This window comes from Bos mutus, chromosome 27, assembly GCF_027580195.1.
Source record: "Bos mutus isolate GX-2022 chromosome 27, NWIPB_WYAK_1.1, whole genome shotgun sequence".
Taxonomy (NCBI): Eukaryota; Metazoa; Chordata; class Mammalia; order Artiodactyla; family Bovidae; genus Bos; species Bos mutus.
This window is the reverse complement of record NC_091643.1, coordinates 20,741,726-20,761,366: the sequence shown is the minus strand read 5'-3', so window position 1 is coordinate 20,761,366 and position 19,641 is coordinate 20,741,726. Positions and strand designations below refer to the sequence as shown.

The window sequence follows — 19,641 nt, the reverse complement described above, 5'->3', positions numbered from 1 at the left end:
AGTACTCTTGCCTGGAAAACCCCATGGACGGAGGAGCCTGGTAGGCTGCAGTCCATGGGATTGCGAAGAGTCAGACAGGACTGAGCAACTTCACTTTCACTTTCATGAATTGGAGAAGGAAATGGCAACCCACTCCAGTGTTCTTGCCTGGAGAATCCCAGGGATGGGGGAGCCTGGTGGCCTGCCGTCTATGGGGTCGCACAGAGTTGGACGCAACTGAAGTGACTTAGCATCAGCAGCAGTAGCAGCATTAAATAGTTCTAATTGAAGTCATTAAAGTCAGATAACATGAGCCCTAAAAAAATACTCTCTTAAGAAACCAGGTTATAAATTACTATAAAAAATGTTAGAATCTGAACACATTTTTTTTTTATTTTATTTTTAAACTTTACATAATTGTATTAGTTTTGCCAAATATCAAAATGAACACATTTTCTATTACAGATTTAACTCTAGGGAAGAATAGTGAAAAGTACTGAATTTCATTAAAAAAATTGGAGGTTCTGCTACACTGTGTATTGAGGATTAAAAAAAAAAAAGGAATGTAGCAATCACCATGTTTGGGGGAAGCTTTCTCTTTTTTAGTGACGAATGTTCTCTTTCCATATTCACCACACAAGGATGTAGGCATCTGTTAGGAGACTGCCTCCGGATGCTGGCGCTCAGGTGTTCTGCGAGTTGGCCAGACTTGAACAGCGGAAACAGTCTAGGCCGTGCTGCGAGTGTCCACTGCAGTTGCTATTTAAGCACTGCTTTATGTTTCCATGAATAAGGAAATCTTGGTTATTGCTAGGAAACACCCCATGTTTAGATATAAGATGGGAGTCTCAGTCATAGGGATTAAAGCACCGCTTGCAGAAAGGAGCCCACATGGTCCAACCTTTCCTTTAACGAAAGGTGGGGCAGGCCGAGACTCACCACAGCCCTGCTCGTCTGAGGAGTCCCCGCAGTGGTCCACGCCGTCACACCGCCAGCTGTCCGGGATACACAGCCCGTTCCTGCACTGCCACTGCCCACTCAGACAGCGGTGCTGGGGGCAGAGCGCATCCCCGAACCGCCCTCCACAGTCCTCACTGACATGGCAGGGGTCCCAGGCATCTCGGCACCGCGGATCTCCTGGACACTGGGTTTTCGGATGTGGACATGCCGTCCTTCTCTCTAAAAGGCAGAGTTAGCGGGTAAGGTAGAACACCCCCGTCGTGACCTTATTATTTAGGGATTTACGATTTGCTCATGAATTTAAGAAAACCAAGAATGGGTGGGGATGGAAGCTGTCAGAGATGTGGCCATAATTTTGTGATCTGACATTTCACCCCCAAATAGGTTTTAAGTCAATAAAGCTAATCATCTTTTTTTTTTTTAAGACTTTTTTTTTCAGATGTGATCCATTTTTAAAGTCTTTATTGAATTTGTTACAATATTCTTTCTGTTCTATGTTTTGGTTTTTTGGCTGCAATGCATGTGGGATCTTAGCTTCCCAACCGGGATTGAACCCACACCCTCTGCATTGGAAGGTGAAGTCTGAACCACTGGACTGCCAGGAAGTCCCAAGCTAGTAATCTTAATTTTAGGTAGTTTTGAAAAATGGAGAAGTGAGTGAAAACAGTCATCTGCAATATGGGAGACAATTTAAAGTCTGGGTTTAGCATACAGGCAGAAGACTACTTTGTGAGGGGCTTCACTTAAGGCAGTTGATGCTAATCAATGCAGCTAATAAACAGAATGTGACGGAAGATAAAAAGATAAGCTGTACATACCGCAGTTAACCTCATCAGAGCCATCTAAGCAGTCGCCAACACCGTCACAAAGCCAGTGGGAAGAAATACATCTTCCGTCATCACACTGCCAGGCCTGGGGGTGCCCCCGACACACCTCCTCTGTGGGTCAGCAGCAGCGTCCAAGGTGCAGAACAAAGGAAGAGGTGCTTGTCAGGGCACTATCAGCTTTTAAATGTGGATTTCTTATCAGGTATTTTCATTAGCAAAGGAATAATTCATTCCTGATTTGTCCCTGGAGTGAACCCTAAACTGGCCCATCCTTTTATGTACTTTCGACGACATCACTCAGTAGCCCTACCTTGCGGGCAATCAGTCAGCGGATCGGTAGACATCGCCTCATATATCCAGATATAGATATACATATATGTTTGAGTCCCTTTGCTGTTCACTTGAAGCCATCACAACATTGTGAATCGTCTATACCCCAGTACAAAATAAAAAGTTAAAAAAATAAAAAATCTAACATCTCTTTCCCATTTTTCTTCTAGAACACCATTGTCCACTAAAACCTTCTGTGACAATGGAAGCATTTTACATCTCTGCTGTCCCAAATGGCAGTCATCAGTCACATGCGGCCATTGAGCTCTTGAAATGTGGCCAGTATGATCCAGAAATTGAACTTTATTTGTATTCATTTAAAGAAATTTAAATCCTCACATGTGGTTAGTGGCCCCTAAATTAGTTCAGTTTTATAGGTTTACTACTCTGATTTCTTTTGACGTTTGAGACTCCATTAAGACCTCAGGCAACCTGGGAACTGGGGTTGGGGGCTTAATTAGACCTTCAAGTATTTCCACCAAAGTCTGACTACAGGCTGAAGCAAGTCAACTTGAGGAGCTGGGCTGAAGTGTCTGGGGGGCTTGAGCGCAAGGCATTTCTGCAAGTCTGAAATTTTACCCTAACCTTTAATAGTACACATTTTGATATCCAAGATTTCGTGTTAAATTACAGCAAGTGACCAGCCCAGGGATGTGCATGAGGGGAGCACTCACCCAGTGCTGTGGGGGTTTTCCTCGTTTAATGAGGAACGTCTGCCCTCATATTCACTGCACCCCCAGGTGCCAGGCGCCGAGTGAGAGGCTTTCCTCACACAAGTCCTCCAGCCTCCCTTCTGGGGTTTTAAGTTCTCTCAGCAGAGACGGACTAGAAATTTATTTCAGGAAGACATTTACCAAACTGCTAACTGACTTCTGTTGATTTTATAGTTTTTGTCCCCAACTTGAAAGTACACACATATAAAATTGTGTGTACACAATTACTTTTATATACAGTAAACTACTTCAACTTTTATACACAACACTCAATTGTGTACACAATGCAGGGGTTTTCTATCAATGAATCCCTGTAGTATTCCAGGTTGAGTAACACTGTTTCAGATGTTTAGGTCTGAATTTAAGATGAGGAGCCAGACTCTTGCTGGATTTTTCCATCCCAAGTCTCCCTCCACATGTTTGCACAGCAGGGTTGCCAATACTTTAAGACACATCCCTGGCCTACCCCACCAAAAGCCTGCAGTTTTAGAACACTTCCTAAGAGGGTGAAAAACCAAGAGAACTGTCAACAAGGCATGTAGCACTATGGACCAGGTGTAGGTGAGTGCACGATACATAACACAGCACAGCTGGGAGACCGCTTACCGCACTGCTCGTCAGCCTCATCCGGGCACTCTCGCTCTCCATTGCAGAGCCAGGCCACAGGAATGCACCTCCCACCACATGCAGCTTGCCTCGTTGCATGACACTGCATTTCATCTGCATTGGATGACCAAGAAGCAAAGCCATCAGACTTCCCGGCTTCCTTGGGTCCAGGAGACCTTTTCATGATAAGCTGAAGTCAGTGTTCTCTTTGGAAGACCTTTCTGACTACTACTGAGGAGAATGCTAGCGAGTTCTGTACCCGAAAAACCCATGCGATTTCACCACTGATGATCCTTGGGGACCATTCTTTCTGATGCTGTGGAGTTGCTGCTGGAGGGCTGTCATTTGCCTCCTCGTTGTCCTGTTAGAATGGCTCAGACTTGTACTTGTGCTTTGACAAGATATGACTACTTCCTCCAGGTGTGATTTGGTCTTAAAAACTCACAGTATAAAGAGTTACAAATTTAGAGGTTTGGGCTCAAAGCACTTGACCATACTTTACTTTTGTACTCTTGCCTGGAAAATCCCATGGACAGAGGAGCCTGGTAGGCTGCAGTCCATGGGGTCGCAAAGACTTCACTTCACTTTTATGCATTGGAGAAGGAAATGGCAACCCACTCCAGTGTTCTTGCCTGGAGAATCCCAGGGTCGGGGCAGCCTGGTGGGCTGCGTTTATGGGGTTGCACAGAGTCAGACAAGACTGAAGTGACTTAGCAGCAGCAGCAGCAGATATAACTTCAAGTGAAGTCAGGGTTTGGGGTCCTACATGGCATCTTTATAAGCTTCTAGCAGCCTGGTTACATACACTTAAGTTTTCGGTTATTTGCAGGGCACTGATTTATATTATCAGTTTTATTCACATGATGAACTTGAGTTTATCAACTCTGAATGATTAATGGTCAAATATAAGTCTGTTATGGATTTGGTGCTCAGAGGAAAACACTGGAAAGGCTGACTGTATTTAGTTTACTTGTTTGTCCTAACTTTCAAAGAGAAAAAGTCAATCCTTGGTTCCAAGAAAACATAAACTACATGGCCCATTCAGTAGAAGTTTCTGCAAGACACAGTGAAGACCCAGCAGTCCTACCCCAGGGACAATGTGCGCATATGGATGGAAAGTTGTGTGCAAAGCCATGTGTTGGGAGTTGACAATGGAAGCCCACTGCATAGACTTCACCTTCTTTGGTAAGGACCAGACCTTAGCCTTACTTATATCCATCTAAGATAGTGCTTTTAGCATAGTTACTCAATGTTTGATTTTAAAATGCTGGCTTATAAATTGCATTATAACTGAAAGACTCAGAAGGAACTGGTTATTACTGAATAGCTCACAACTTTGCCAGCTACTCACACACTATCCCGGCGATGCCATTTAACTGGACCAAAACCATCCATCTGAGAGCAGGTAAGGTCAGCAACCCCTAAGATGTATCCCAGGTCAGTCGTCAGGCTACTCAGTTGGAGTTTTGGTTAGAATACTAACAATATCATCCTGGGAGACTTACTGCCTCAGTTTTTCTTGTCTATAAAGTGAAGATAGTGAATAAGTAGTACTAAGAGGAAAATTCAAGGATTAAATGAGCACAAAATCACTTGGCATAAACCCAGCAAATAAATGCTCCTGGGCTCCTTTGCCACCTCTTCTAGCAGATCCTTCCAGAAGGATCCCAGTTAGGGTTGCAGTCAACCCTCAGAGACTTGCACTGCTAGGCGAGTCCCACCTAGAACACTATTCTGCCCTGGGGATTCTCAGTCTGGAGACCCAGTGTGCACACGGATTCTGCACACCATCTGTAGATGAGTCTCAAACATGACTTTTCAAATTTAGGTACATGCTTGCTGTGAATAAATTTAAACTTTACTAATCTAACTACATATTAAATTTACAGTAGCTTTCTCATAGTCTGTCAATATACAAAGTATATTGTGTACCATATACAAAGCAGATCACACACTGTTCTACAACAAGACATTATAAAGATGTCTTCACACCAGAAGGCTTCGGGAAACACTGCTTAGTGAAAAAGGCAAGTAACTTTAAATCCCATTTTAGGAGTGGGGCAAGACAGACCACACACGTGGAAGGGCTTCCTGCCACAAGAGAGACCCTCCACAAAGTTAGGGGAAAACCCTGAGCGTTAGAATCTCTCCTGGAAGACAAACAACTCAGAGATGAAGGGCCATCTCCTGCAAACCAGTTCACAGTATCTTGACCAAGAAAGTGCCTGCGTACTTGAACAATTGATGTAAAGCCTACCTCCATCCTTGAGGGCCAATCAGGAGCACCTGTCAGGAGAGATGCACTCCCGCAGGCCAGGTGGTCTGACAAACGCTGGGCAGCTCCTGCACCGGCTAAGTCACCAGCCACCGACCCTACGGGAGCTGAGGGTATCTCGGTCACCCTGGGACCCGACTCAGCTCTCCTCTGCCTTGCGGTCCGCCTGCATCTAAGTGGTATTAACAAGTGCCGCTTCAAGTTGCTTGCTAACTGAACCTCAGGACCAGGCTCCGTCGCCCCCGCGGCTGTTGGTAGAGAGAAGCATCTCCTCCCAAGGTCTCGGGCCTCCAAGAGGCTAAATTTGCTGCCTGGTTAAACCTTGGCGGCGGGCGCATCAGAGACCCGGGCTAGAAAGCCAATCCCAGACGCTCCGGGAAGAAAGAACCTAGGAGGGAGGGTGTGCCAAGCACTCAGGTGCGGAGAGAGCTTCCTTACCCTGAGGCTTGAGGGCCAGAGAGATCAAGACAATCCATTGGTCCGCTGAGCCAACCTACCCAGCGGGCTTGTTAAAGAGTTAAGGGCTGAGAAACAGGGGCCCCTCCAGATGGTCCAGCCTCTCCCTCCCGGATAAAAGGTCACCGCAGGACCGGGGAGACGCGGCGCACACCTAGCGAGGGCGCCCCAAGCTCTCCTCTGCCTCCGCCCCTCAACGTCCCTCCCCGGGGGCCCCACTCACCGGTCGTGGAGCCCCCGAGGCCGCCCAGCACGGGAAGCAAAAGCAGAAGGAGCGTCTGGCGTCCCATGGCCGCGAGGGGACAGCGCAGGGACCCGGGCGCGCGGCGCGCTGCGCGTTGATGCCGCGGGCGGGCGGAGCGCCCCGGGCGCCCAGGAGGCTTTAACTCGCGCTCCCGCCCCTCAAGGGGAACGCTGGCGGCTGTGGGCGGGGTGTGCGGGGAGTTGGCGCCTCCAGATCTCCGAGAAGGGCAGCGGGGACGCAGTGGGGCTGCATACTGAGCCAGGGCGCCTCGCATGCGTCTCCCCCGGAGGTGCTCGGTGACTGTGAGTGCCTGGCACCCTCGCGCCCCTCCTGCAGCAGGACAGCAGACGCTCAGATGATTCAAGGTCCTTGTCACACTTAAGGTAGGGATGGTCGACCATACTTAAGGCTTTTCAAACTTTGGTTTTTAAAAATTAAGTATAGTTGATTTACAATATTGTGTTGATTTCTGCGGTACAGAAAAGTGGTTCAGTTACATATACGTTTTTATATTCTTTTCCATTACGGTTTATCAGAGGATACTGAATATAGTTCTCTGCGCTACACAGTAGGACCTTGTTGTTTGTGCATTTTATATATAATAGTTTGCATCTGCTAACTCCAAACTCCCACTCCATCGTGCCCCAACCCCGCTCCCCCTTAGCAACCATAAGTCTGTTCTCCATGTGAGCCTGTTTGTTTCCCAGATATCATTTGTGTGATATTTTAGATTCCACACGTAAGTGATATCATATGGTATTTGCCTTTTTCTTTCTTATTTCATTTAGTGTGATAATCTCCAGTTCCATCCATGTTGCTGCAAATTTTACTGAACCAAACTCGGGTCTGCTTGCCCCAGGGCAGTAAAGGCAATCTACTAATTTCAAACACCTGGTGGTGGTAAAGGCCCTTAGAGCCTTTATTACAGGGCCAAGCAAGCCGTCCAGGGCAGCTAGTGCTTAAAAGATCCAAACTCCCAAAGGCGTTCAGGGAAAGGGTTTTAAAGACAGTGAGGGAGGCGGGTTGTAGGGTGTGTTATCAGCTCCTGGACGTTCTTCTAATTGGCTAATGGTAAGGTAATCAGGAGTCAACATCACTAACCTGGGTGCAACTGATCTGGCATCTGCTTGCTTATGGGAAACATATGAATAGTTAACTTTTCCCACCTGGTGGCCCTTTTAGTATCTGCAAAACAACTCAGAGGACATGGCTCAGAATAGTCTCTCTAGCCCTTGAGAAACTAAAGGTCCTTGATTTTGTTTAATGCTTAAACTACTATTATTTTGTCTTGCTTCATTGTTTCCCTTTCTTTCTGAATGTTTTCACTTCTTTGATTAAATTTATTCTTTGAATGAAGGTTTTTTTTGCAGACAAAAAGCAGGCTGAGGACATGAGAGTGGGGGTAGTTGGTCTGGGAAGGCCCCATAGGGTCCTGCTGGGTTGTGCAAATGTCATTATTTTGTTCTTTTTTATGGCTGAATCATATTCCATCATATATATGTACCTCATTTCCTTTATCCATTCATCTGTTGAACGTTTAGGTTGTTTCCATGTCTTGGGTATTGTGAATAGTGCTACTATGAACATAGGAGTACATATATCTTTTTGAATTGTAGTCGTATCTGGATATATGCCCAGGAACGACTGAGCGACTTCACTTTCACTTTTCACTTTCATGCATTGGAGAAGGAAATGGCAACCCACTCCAGTGTTCTTGCCTGGAGAATCCCAGGGACGGGGGAGCCTGGTGGGCTGCTGTCTATGGGGTCGCAAAGAGTCGGACATGACTGACACGACTTAGCAGCAGCAGCAGCAGGATTGTTGAATCATATGACAACTCTAGTTTTTTGAGGAACTTCCATACTGTTTGCCATAAATGGCTGCATCAACTTACATTCCCACCAACAGTGTAGGAGGGTAACCTTTTCTCCACACCCTCTCCAGCATTTGTTATTTGTGGACTTTTTTTTTTTTTTTAAGATTTATTATTTTTATTTTTGGTGGTGCTGGGTCTTCGTTGCTGCTTGCGGGCTTTCTCTATTTGTGGAAATCGCAGGCCACTCTCCATTTGTGGTGTGCGGGCTTCTCACTGCAGTGACTTCTCTTGTTGCAGACCTCGGGCTCTAGGGTGCGTGGGCTCAGTGGTTGCGGCTCCCGGGCTCTAGAGCACAGGCTCACTAATTGTGGCACACGGTCGCACAGTTGCTCCATGGCATGTGGGATCTTCCCAGAGCAGGGATCAAACCCATGACCCTTGCATTGGCAGGCAGATTCTCAACCACTGGACCACCAGGGAAGCCCTATTTGTGTACTTTTTAATGATAGCCATCCAGACTTGTGTGAAGTGGTACCTTTTTGTAGTTCTTTTTTTGAAATTCAAACTATCTTTTTTAACACTTTAAAAATACATTTCACATTTATTACTCATGCTACGTGAATGATTTTGGAATTGTATTTCTTGCCAAGGTATATGTTGTGAATAGCCAAATGGAAAATATATCTGAAAAGGGGAGCTTTCACACAAACTGACTGTCCAAGTGATTGCTGAAATAAACTTGAGGAATCAAATGAGTAATAAAAAACATAGTGTGTTCATTGTGTTAAAAAACACTGTAACAATAAGAAAGATAACAAAAAACCTATAGTATCTGTGTATCAAACAAGATGGCATTGGGGCTGTGGGGCTCCCATACAGGGCTGGGAAGGTGGCCCCCTCTTCTTGGGAAACAGGCCTGACTTTCTTGGAACCGATCTTGGACCCTGGGTGACATGTCAGCCTCTAGGACTTAGAAGGCTCTGAGCTAAAGCAGGAGAAGGCAATGGCACCCCGCTCCAGTGCTCTTGCCTGGAAAATCCCATGGATGGAGGAGCCTGGAAGGCTGTAGTCCATGGGGTCACTGAGGGTCAGACACGACTGAGTGACTTCACTTTCACTTTTCACTTTCATGCATTGGAGAAGGAAATGGCAACCCACTCCAGTGTTCTTGCCTGGAGAATCCCAAGGATGGGGGAGCCTGGTGGGCTGCCGTTTATGGGGTCGCACAGAGTCGGACACGACTGAAGTGACTTAGCAGTAGCAGAGCTAAAGCATCTAGGCCTAGTTGGGCAGTAGTCAGGCCTCATAAGACCCCAGGAAGGGCAAGAGGCTAAGAAGGATGAGCTTGTATATGTCAGAGGAGCGGGATGACTCAAGCAGACTCTGCATCCTTCATCCAGTTACTGCCCCTGCATTCTTAGGGTGTCAGGCGGATCTGGCCTCTGGCTCTGTTCAAGCAGCCACTTTGCCTCTCAGAACAATCAATAAAGCAAATGCTTGCCACCATGCTGGTGGGAGTGGGAACAAGAGGGTCTTGGTAGATACACACTGATAGATGAGCAAGACTGTGAACAAGTTCCTGGGGGTTTACAGGATCAGGAGCACCTCCCTGGGAGCCCAGTCAAGAGAGAAGAGTTTATCACAGGGTGTCATCATTGTAGTTTCGCTTTGCATGTCTCTAATAATTAGCAGTGTTGAGCATCTTTTCATGTGCCTGTTGGCCATCTGTATGTCTTCTTGGGAGGAATGTCTATTTAGTGCTGCCCATTTTCAATCAGGCTATTTGGTTTTTGTTATTGTTGAGTTGTATGAGCCATTTGTATATTTTGGAAATTAAGCCCTTGTCAGTCTATTGTTTGCAAATATTTACTCCCAGTCCTGTAGGTTGTCTTTTCATTTTGCTTATGGTTTCCTTTGCTATGCAAAAGCTTTTAAGTTTGATTAGATTCCATTTATTTTAACTTTTATTTCTATTGCCTTGGAAGACTGACCTAAGAAAACATTGGTATAATTTATGTCAGAGAATGTTTTGCCTTTGTTCTCTAAGAGTTTTATAATGTCATGTCTTATGTTTAAATCTTTAAGGCATTTTGAGTTTATTTTTGTGTATGTGTTCTCACTTCATTGATTTCCATTGACTGTCCAACTTTCCCAGCACCCCTTGCTAAAAAGACTTTTTCCCATTGTGTATTCTTGCCGCCTTTGTTGAAGATTAATTGACCATAGGTGTGTGGGTTTATTTCTGGCCTCTCTGTTCCATTCATTCATGTGTCTATTTTTGTGCCAGTATTACACTGTTTTGATTACTGTAGCTTTTTACTATTGTCTGAAGTCTGGGAGGATTACGCCTGCTGCATTATTCTTTCCCCTCAGGATTGCTTTGGCCATTCTGGGTCTTTTATGGTTCCATATAAATTTTAGGATTATTTGTTCTGGTTCTGTGAAAATGTCATGGGTAGTTTGATAGGGATCACATTAGGTCTGTAGATTGCTTCGGGTAGTATGACCATTTTAACAATAGTCTTCCAAATCCAAGAGCATGAAATATCTTTTCATTTCTTTGAATCATCTTTGATTGCCTTTACTCATGTTTTATAGTTCTCAACATATTAGAACTTTCACTTCCTAAGGTTTTTTGGGGGGAGAGGGAGAGTGGGTTGGTATGATTTTTATGTGTCCACAAAACACCTGGAAACCGCCTAAATAAGCCGACTCTGCTCCTGCAGGTCCAGGGAGGAGCCTGAGAATCTAACAGACTCTTAGGTGATGCGTTTGTCAGTTGCCCTCACACCTCACTTTGAAAAAGCAAGGGTTTGAGGGCCACAAACGGAGGGCAACACTATGACTGCAAACCTCTGGGCTCCTGCCTGCATGGACCCCTTGCTGCCTCCTGTCTTCCCACTTGGGCAGTGAGGCCTTCTTGACCCAGGTCTGTAATGACAGCTGAGACAGCCGTCTTTAGCTGGCTATCAGCACGCTGTTAATACTGAGTAGCAGCACAAAAGTCCTGAAAAACACTCTTCCCCTTTTAGCCTCTGTCACAGCCGGGAGGAAATGCTTTAAGAAACAGTTGGGGGACTTCCCTTGTGGTCCAGTGATTAAGACTTCGCCTTTCAAGGCAGAGGGTGAGGGTTCAACCCTCCACAGGGACCTAAGATCCCACATGCCTCAGGGCCAAAAAAATCAAAAGATAAAACAGAAGCAATATTGTAACAGATTCAACAAAGACTTTAAAAATGGTCCGCATCCAAAGAAGTTGGATGTAGACGTGTATCAAACGTAATGAATCTGAATCAGAGTCACACATAATCCCTGTAGGGTGGTAGACTTAAAGGACTGGAAGAATTCAGAGGTCATTTTACCCAAATGCTGCCATTTAGGATTGAGATGGTGGATAAAAATGAGACTGTGTGACACATGCCAGGGAGGCTCAGACTGCCCTCCTACCCCCTTCCTCAGCTCAGCTGTGACATTCCTTCTTTCCAGTCTACCAGGAGAAGTAAGTGTCAGATTCTTGGAGAGAACACGATGAGGTTTGAATTTAGATGGAAACTGGCAGGGAACATTTATAGTGTCTGCAAATGAAAGGCAGCAATAAAACACCAGGAAAAAAAATAGAAAATCGAATTGCAAAGTGCTTTCTTAGGTTTTATTTGCAACACAGTCCTCCAACAGCTTTCTTTTAAATCATACCTCCTCTTCATTTTCGCTGCTGGTCCCATCAAACCACACTTTGAAGATATCGGAACGCCATATGCTATGGAACTTTAAAGTCATCGTAGGCTCTGATTACATAAGCCAATTAAAAGGACCCTTCTGCTTTTAACAAAAATCTAAGATGTATCGATTTCTGCTGAAATGTTCCTGCTTTGGAACCAGATTATTTGAGATGCTTAATAATGTTCGGTGACACAGAAGTATAAGAATATAGACCAGTTTTCCTCACTGGTCCTCAAAGAGGCATTGAAGCTAGTGGTAAGGTACTTGGGATGGGGGTATGAAAGACCTGGGTTCCAGTCTCAGCTAAACAAGACCTTATGCACACAGAAATAGCACCTTTATTGATGGTATGGGTTAAGAACTGATGCTCGGATATAGCCAACATCAGCTCTTAACCCATGCCCTCTGAGGATGCCACAGACACAGGTGATAGAAATAAGTGATTTAAAATAGGTTCCTCTTTATCTTTGGACTTCCCTGGTGGCTCAACTATAAAGAATCCCCCTGCCAATGCAGGAGATGATGCAGAGATCAATCCCTGGGTTGGGAAGATCCCCTGGAGAAAAAAATGGCAACCCACTCCAGCATTCTTGCCTGGGAAATCCCATGAACAGAGAAGCCTGGTGGGCTACAGTCCATATGGGTCATGGCAGAGTCAGACACGACTTAGCCACTAAGCAGGTTATCTTTAAATCGTTATATTTTCTCTATCAAATATTTTCATGCAAGTCCTATATGACAAGCATGAAAATTCACACCTTCACTGAATTCATTTAACAAATTCTCAAACACCTCCTCTGTTCCGAGCACTATTCAAGTCCTGAGGATACATCAGGGAACAAAAGCAATAAGGTTTACATTCCAGAAATGATTCAGAGGGGCAGTGGTATGTGTAGTTGACCCCAAAGCAGAACAACAGGCCTAATGATGAAAGCAATCTATCTTGTGCTCTGTCTTCTAAACTCAACACGTAGGTTGAGAAAAGCATTCTCCCTGGAGGCATTTGCCAAACCTGCAAAGGGAGGGGAAACAGGTGGTCTCGGGGGCAGAGGGACAGATCAGAGTCCTGGGAGCCTGACGCAGCTGAATTGTGGGGAGCCGAGTGCTGGAGAGTAGGGCTCCACACAGAAAAAGTTTCTGCAGAGGGGTTCACTGGCTGAATTCTAAGCTGGCCCTGTACACAGTGAGATTCTGTGGGTCCATATGAAGAAAGACCACTGAAGAGTTAGTTATAACCTGAACAACTCCTGACCTTGAAAGGGTTCAAGACATTGGAGCAGTTGTTGAACACCTGGAACATTCTGTAGATGCCTACAAGGCCACTAGCCCTTAAGTAAAGACTACTCATAAAATTATTAAAGACACCCTCTCACCCAAAGAGGTTTTTAGGTACCAAAGAGGTAAAGTATTTCCCTGTACCTATCAATATTTTCTATAACATATATTAAAACAGAATTTTAAACATGATTAATTCAGACAGAACAGTAAATTGATTACATATTAACATAAATGACATATTTTTATGAAAAATAATCACACTTCCCAAACTACAAACAAAATTAGGACAGTGGCAGGATTTTACATTTTTGCAAATCTTTTTAATGAGACTGATAGAAGACAGCTATATTTTCATATGTGGTTTTGCATTCAATCTGTTATGATATGTTGTTTTGGTTGCTGTATAAGACGAAAATCTGGCCTCACAATGATATGTGTTGGCCACAGAAATATTTCACAAGCCTTTTCAGATCATTGCAAATATTATTCTTTGATACTGTTATGGGTTCAATAGTGTTTCCCCCCAAAAAGGAAGTCCTAACTCCCAGGATTTCAGAATGTTGACCTTACGTGGAAATAGGTTCTCTACAGATTTCATCAAGTTCAGACGAGGGCATTAGAGTGGTTCCTAATACATTATGACTGGTGTGCTGATAAGAGGAAATTTCAGACACGGACATACAAAAAAACAACAACAACAAAACACTGTGAAGCGGAAAAGACACAGGGAGAAGGTTATGAGAAGGTGGAGACAGAGACGGGAATTAGGCTGCCACAAGCCGAGAACCATCTGGGGCCACGAGAGGCTAGGAGAGGCAGGGAAGAATTCTTCCTCTGGAGCAGCAGTACCAGCCTTGTTGGCAGCAGGGACCGGTTTCACGGAAGGCAATTTTTCCACGTACTGGGATTGCAGGGAATGGTTTTCAGATGATTCAAGCACATCACATTCATTGTGTACTTTGTTCCGTTGTTACTGCATCAGCTCCACCTCAGATCATCAGGCATTAGATCCTGAAGGTTGAGGACCACTCATGGAGCCTTCAGAGAGCTCGTGCCTGCTTAACTTCAGACTTCTGGCTTCCACAATATGACACAATACATTTATGTTCTTCTAAGCCATCTAGTTTGTGGGTTATGTCAGCTCTATGAATAGATACCAGTTAGTATCTATTGGTAATATATATATACCAACACTTAAGAAATTTCTTAAAGGTTAGCTGTAATGTGAAACCTGAAACCACATCAACGAGCATTTTATACTGTCCTTATTAAAATCTACCGGCCTGTTTTATACTGTGGGTAGATTTTCTAGCCATGCAAAACTGTAACTTCATACTTCGCTCATTTGAAAAATATTGGTTCATTAAGTTACACTGATATTCCAAATGTTGACACCTTCCACTGCACAATATTTTGAAAATTGAACTTGTTAAAATAATTTCTGATGACATTTGTAGTGATGTTAACTGTTGGGAAGCTGTCAAGCTCATGATGATGGATTCAAGTTTTTGAAAATTCTAATTTTCCCTTGAAAGCTCAAATTCTATCACTGGGAAAAAAACTGTCATTTTCCTTAAAGTGACACATACTCACTCTGTTTTTTGAGAAACATGTGTGCCAGGCACACAAATCTGAATAACCAGATGTCTATCAGTCATTCTTTCCAGTAAAAATGATATTCTGTGAAAAGAGTGGCTAGGTATGCTTGCAACTGCACAAGCTTTTTTCCTCCTCAAATCTTGACATTCAGGAGAAGGGCTTAGGCAAACTTCCCATGTATGTTGTGTGCTGTGCTGTCCTGATGTAGTAGCAGTGTTAAAAAGCCATACACTTCAGGGTTAAAATTTAATAAAGTTAATAATTTTTACTACATCATTAAATACATTCTTAAGTGAAACAGGTATATTTTAACACATTATTGACTGGGGGTTATCTGTAGAAACTAATGCCTGTGGCTGGCAATTTGCTATGTAACCAAATATTGAACTGTCTCCAATTAATAATGTTCAGACTAACAGAAGTAGAAGATATTAAGAAGAGGTGGCAAGAATACACAGAAGAACTGTACAAAAAAGATCTTCACGACCCAGATAATCACGATGGTGTGATCACTGACCTAGAGCCAGACATCCTGGAATGTGAAGTGGGCCTTAGAAAGCATCAACACGAACAAAGCTAGTGGAGGTGATGAAATTCCAGTTGAGCTATTTCAAGTCCTGAAAGATGATGCTGTGAAGGTGCTGCACTCAATATGCCAGCAAATTTGGAAAACTCAGCAGTGGCCACACGACTGGAAAAGGTCAGTTTTCATTCCAATCCCAAAGAAAGGCAATGCCAAAGAATGCTCAAACTACCACACAATTACACTCATCTCACAAGCTAGTAAAGTAATGCTCAAAATTCCCCAAGCCAGGCTTCAGCAATACGTGAACCGTGACCTTCCAGATGTTCAAGCTGGTTTTAGAAAAGGCAGAGGAACCAGAGATCAAATTGCCAACATCTACTGGATCATGGAAAAAGCAAGAGAGTTCCAGAAGAACATCTATTTCTGCTTTATTGACTATGCCAAAGCCTTTGACTGTGTGGATCACAACAAACTGTGGGAAATTCTGAAAGGGATGGGAATACCAGAACACCTGACCTGCCTCTTGAGAAACCTATATGCAGGTCAGGAAGCAACAATTAGAACTGGACATAGAACAACAGACTGGGTCCAAATAGGAAAAGGAGTACATCCAGGCTGTATATTGTCACCCTGCTTATTTAACTTCTATGCAGAGTACATCATGAGAAACACTGGGCTGGAAGAAGCACAAGCTGGAATCAAGATTGCCAGGAGAAATATCAATAACCTCAGACATACAGATGACACCACCCTTATGGCAGAAAGTGAAGAGGAACTAAAAAGCATATTGATGAAAGTGAAAGAGAGTGAAAAAGTTGGCTTAAAGCTCAACATTCAGAAAACGAAGATCATGGCATCTGGTCCCATCACTTCATGGGAAATAGATGGGGAAACAGTGGAAACAGCAGCAGACTTTAGTTTTGGGGGCTCCAAAATCACTGCAGATGGTGATTGCAGCCATGAAATGAAAAGATGCTTACTCCTGAGAAGGAAAGTTATGACCAACCTAGATAGCATATTGAAAAGCAGAGACATTACTTTGCCAACAAAGGTCCATCTAGAGTGACTTTACTTTCACTTTTCACTTCTATGCATTGGATAAGGAAATGGCAACCCACTCCAGTATTCTTGCCTGGAGAATCCCAGGGACAGAGGAGCCTAGTGGGCTGCTGTCTATGGGGTCGCACAGAGTTGGACACAACTGAAGTGACTTAGCAGCAGCAGCAGCAGTCAAGGCTATGGTTTTTCCAGTGGTCATGTATGGATGTGAGAGTTGGATTGTGAAGAAAGCTGAGCGCCGAAGAATTGATGCTTTTGAACTGTGGTGCTGGAGAAGACTCCTGAGAGTCCCTTCGACTGCAAGGAGATCCAACCAGTCCATTCTAAAGGAGATCAGTCCTGGGTGTTCTTTGGAAGGAATGATGCTAAAGCTGAAACTCCAGTACTCTGGCCACCTCATGCGAAGAGTTGACTCATTGGAAAAGACTCTGATGCTGGGAGGGATTGGGGGCAGGAGAAGAAGGGGACGACAGAGGATGAGATGGCTGGATGACATCACTGATTCGATGGACATGAGTTTGGGTAAACTCCGGGAGTTGGTGATGGACAGGGATGCCTGGTGTGCTGGGATTCATGGGGTTGCAAAGAGTCGGACACAACTGAGAGACTAAAGTGAACTGAACAAAAGACGTATTAATATGTCTCTGGTCAATCAGTTGTTAAAACTCAAAGCATGTAGTGGTGAAAGGTAAAATGATCATTAGTTCAGGTTGGTGCTACCACCCTGATGCATACTAAGGAATCAGTAGTTTTACCCACCATTAGTCTTTTGCCTTTTTTTTTTTTTTTTTAACCATCAATGCAAATGTCCGCACACCAAAAAGGTGCATTGTACTTTGGTTTCATTTTGGAAACAGTTTTGACCTTGGAGACGTATAAACTATACTTTTAGATTATAGAGATTTTTGCTTTGTTTTTGTGTTTTGACCTTGTGGACTTGCACCAAGTGTTAGGCAGGATATGAAGCATCTGGAACTCTCATCCTTTGCTGGTGAGGATGTAAAATAGAACAACCAGCTTAGGAAAACAGACTGTTTCCTGTGAAATTAAACATCGACTTAAAAAATGACTCAGCAATCCCTCTTCCAGATGTTAAACCAAGAGAAAGGATGTGTCCATAAAAAGACTTTCGCATTAATACACATTAATTTTGTAGCTGCTTTATTCACTCTGGCCCTCAAATGTAACCCAGATGTTCATCAAAACATGAGTAGTTCAGCAATGTGTGGGGTATAGCCAAACAACAGAATACTATTCAATGATAAAAAAAAAAAAAAAAAGACAACTACCAATATGTCCAGTAACATGGATGCATCTCAGAAACATTGTGTTAAGCAAAGTAGACAAACCCAAAAGGGTACATATTATATGATTCCATGTATATGATGGTCTAGGACAGACAAAACTAAGCTATAGTTTTAGAATCAGACTACTGGTTGCCTGAGACTGGTGAGATTAATTGAAAAAATATACAAGGAAACTTTTGGAGTTGATGGAAATATTTTATATCTTACATGAGATAGTGATTGCACAGCTATATTGATTTGCTGAAACTCATTTAACTGTCCACTTAAAACAAAGGCATTTTATTGTAAACTATACTTGAGGTGCAAAAAAAGCAAAATGGCTGTCTGGGGAGGCCTTACAAACAGCTGTGAAAAGAAGAGAAGCGAAAAGCAAAGGAGAAAAGGAAAGATATAAACATCTGAATGCAGAGTTCCAAAGAATAGCAAGAAGAGATAAGAAAGCTTTCTTCAGCAATCAATGCAAAGAAATAGAGGAAAACAACAGAATGGGAAAGACTAGGGATCTCTTCAAGAAAATCAGAGATACCAAAGGAGCATTTCATGCAAAGATGGGCTCGAAAAAGGACAGAAATGGTATGGACCTAACAGAAGCAGAAGATATTAAGTTGAGGTGGCAAGAATACACAGAAGAACTGTACAAAAAAGATTTTCACGACCCAGATAATCACGATGGTGTGATCACTGACCTAGAGCCAGACATCCTGGAATGTGAAGTCAAGTGGGCCTTAGAAAGCATCACTACGAACAAAGCTAGTGGAGGTGATGGAATTCCAGTTGAGCTATTCCAAATCCTGAAAGATGATGCTGTGAAAGTGCTGCACTCAATATGCCAGCAAATTTGGAAAACTCAGCAGTGGCCACAGGACTGGAAAAGGTCAGTTTTCATTCCAATCCCAAAGAAAGGCAATGCCAAAGAATGCTCAAACTACCACACAATTGCACTCATCTCACACGCTAGTAAAGTAATGCTCAAAATTCTCCAAGCCAGGCTTCAGCAATACGTGAACCGTGACCTTCCTGATGTTCAAGCTGGTTTTAGAAAAGGCAGAGGAACCAGAGATCAAATTGCCAACATCTGCTGGATCATGGAAAAAGCAAGAGAGTTCCAGAAAAACATCTATTTCTGCTTTATTGACTATGCCAAAGCCTTTGACTGTGTGGATCACAATAAACTGTGGAAAATTCTGAAAGAGATGGGAATACCAGAACACCTGATCTGCCTCTTGAGAAATCTGTATGCAGGTCAGGAAGCAACAGTTAGAACTGGACATGGAACAACAGACTGGTTCCATATAGGAAAAGGAGTTCGTCAAGGCTGTATATTGTCACCCTGTTTATTTAACTTCTATGCAGAGTACATCATGAGAAACGCTGGACTGGAAGAAATACAAGCTGGAATCAAGATTGCCGGGAGAAATATCAATAACCTCAGATATGCAGATGACACCACCCTTATGGCAGAAAGTGAAGAGGAACTCAAAAGCCTCTTGATGAAAGTGAAAGTGGAGAGTGAAAAAGTTGGCTTAAAGCTCAACATTCAGAAAACGAAGATCATGGCATCCGGTCCCACCACTTCATGGGAAATAGATGGGGAAACAGTGTCAGACTTTATTTTTCTGGGCTCCAAAAGCACTGCAGATGGTGACTGCAGCCATGAAATTAAAAGACGCTTACTCCTTGGAAGGAAAATTATGACCAACCTAGATAGCATATTCAAAAGCAGAGACATTACTTTGCCAACAAAGGTTCATCTAGTCAAGGCTATGGTTTTTCCTGTGGTCATGTATGGATGTGAGAGTTGGACTGTGAAGAAGGCTGAGCACCGAAGAATTGATGCTTTTGAACTGTGGTGTTGGAGAAGACTCTTGAGAGTTGCTTAGACTGCAAGGAGATCCAACCAGTACATTCTGAAGGAGATCAGCCCTGGGATTTCTTTGGAAGGAATG

The 19,641-nt window shown here is 43.6% G+C and overlaps 1 long non-coding RNA gene across 1 annotated transcript; it reads right to left on the bottom strand.

Moving 5' to 3' along the window:
* Window positions 1-1,757: 1,757 nt before the first annotated feature.
* On the bottom strand, window positions 1,758-6,441 carry LOC138985965 (uncharacterized). The gene is made up of 3 exons (XR_011462891.1): window positions 6,370-6,441; window positions 3,416-3,529; window positions 1,758-1,877 (listed from the first exon to the last, which is right to left on the bottom strand). It is a non-coding gene; the product is annotated as an uncharacterized lncRNA (long non-coding RNA).
* Window positions 6,442-19,641: the final 13,200 nt, after the last annotated feature.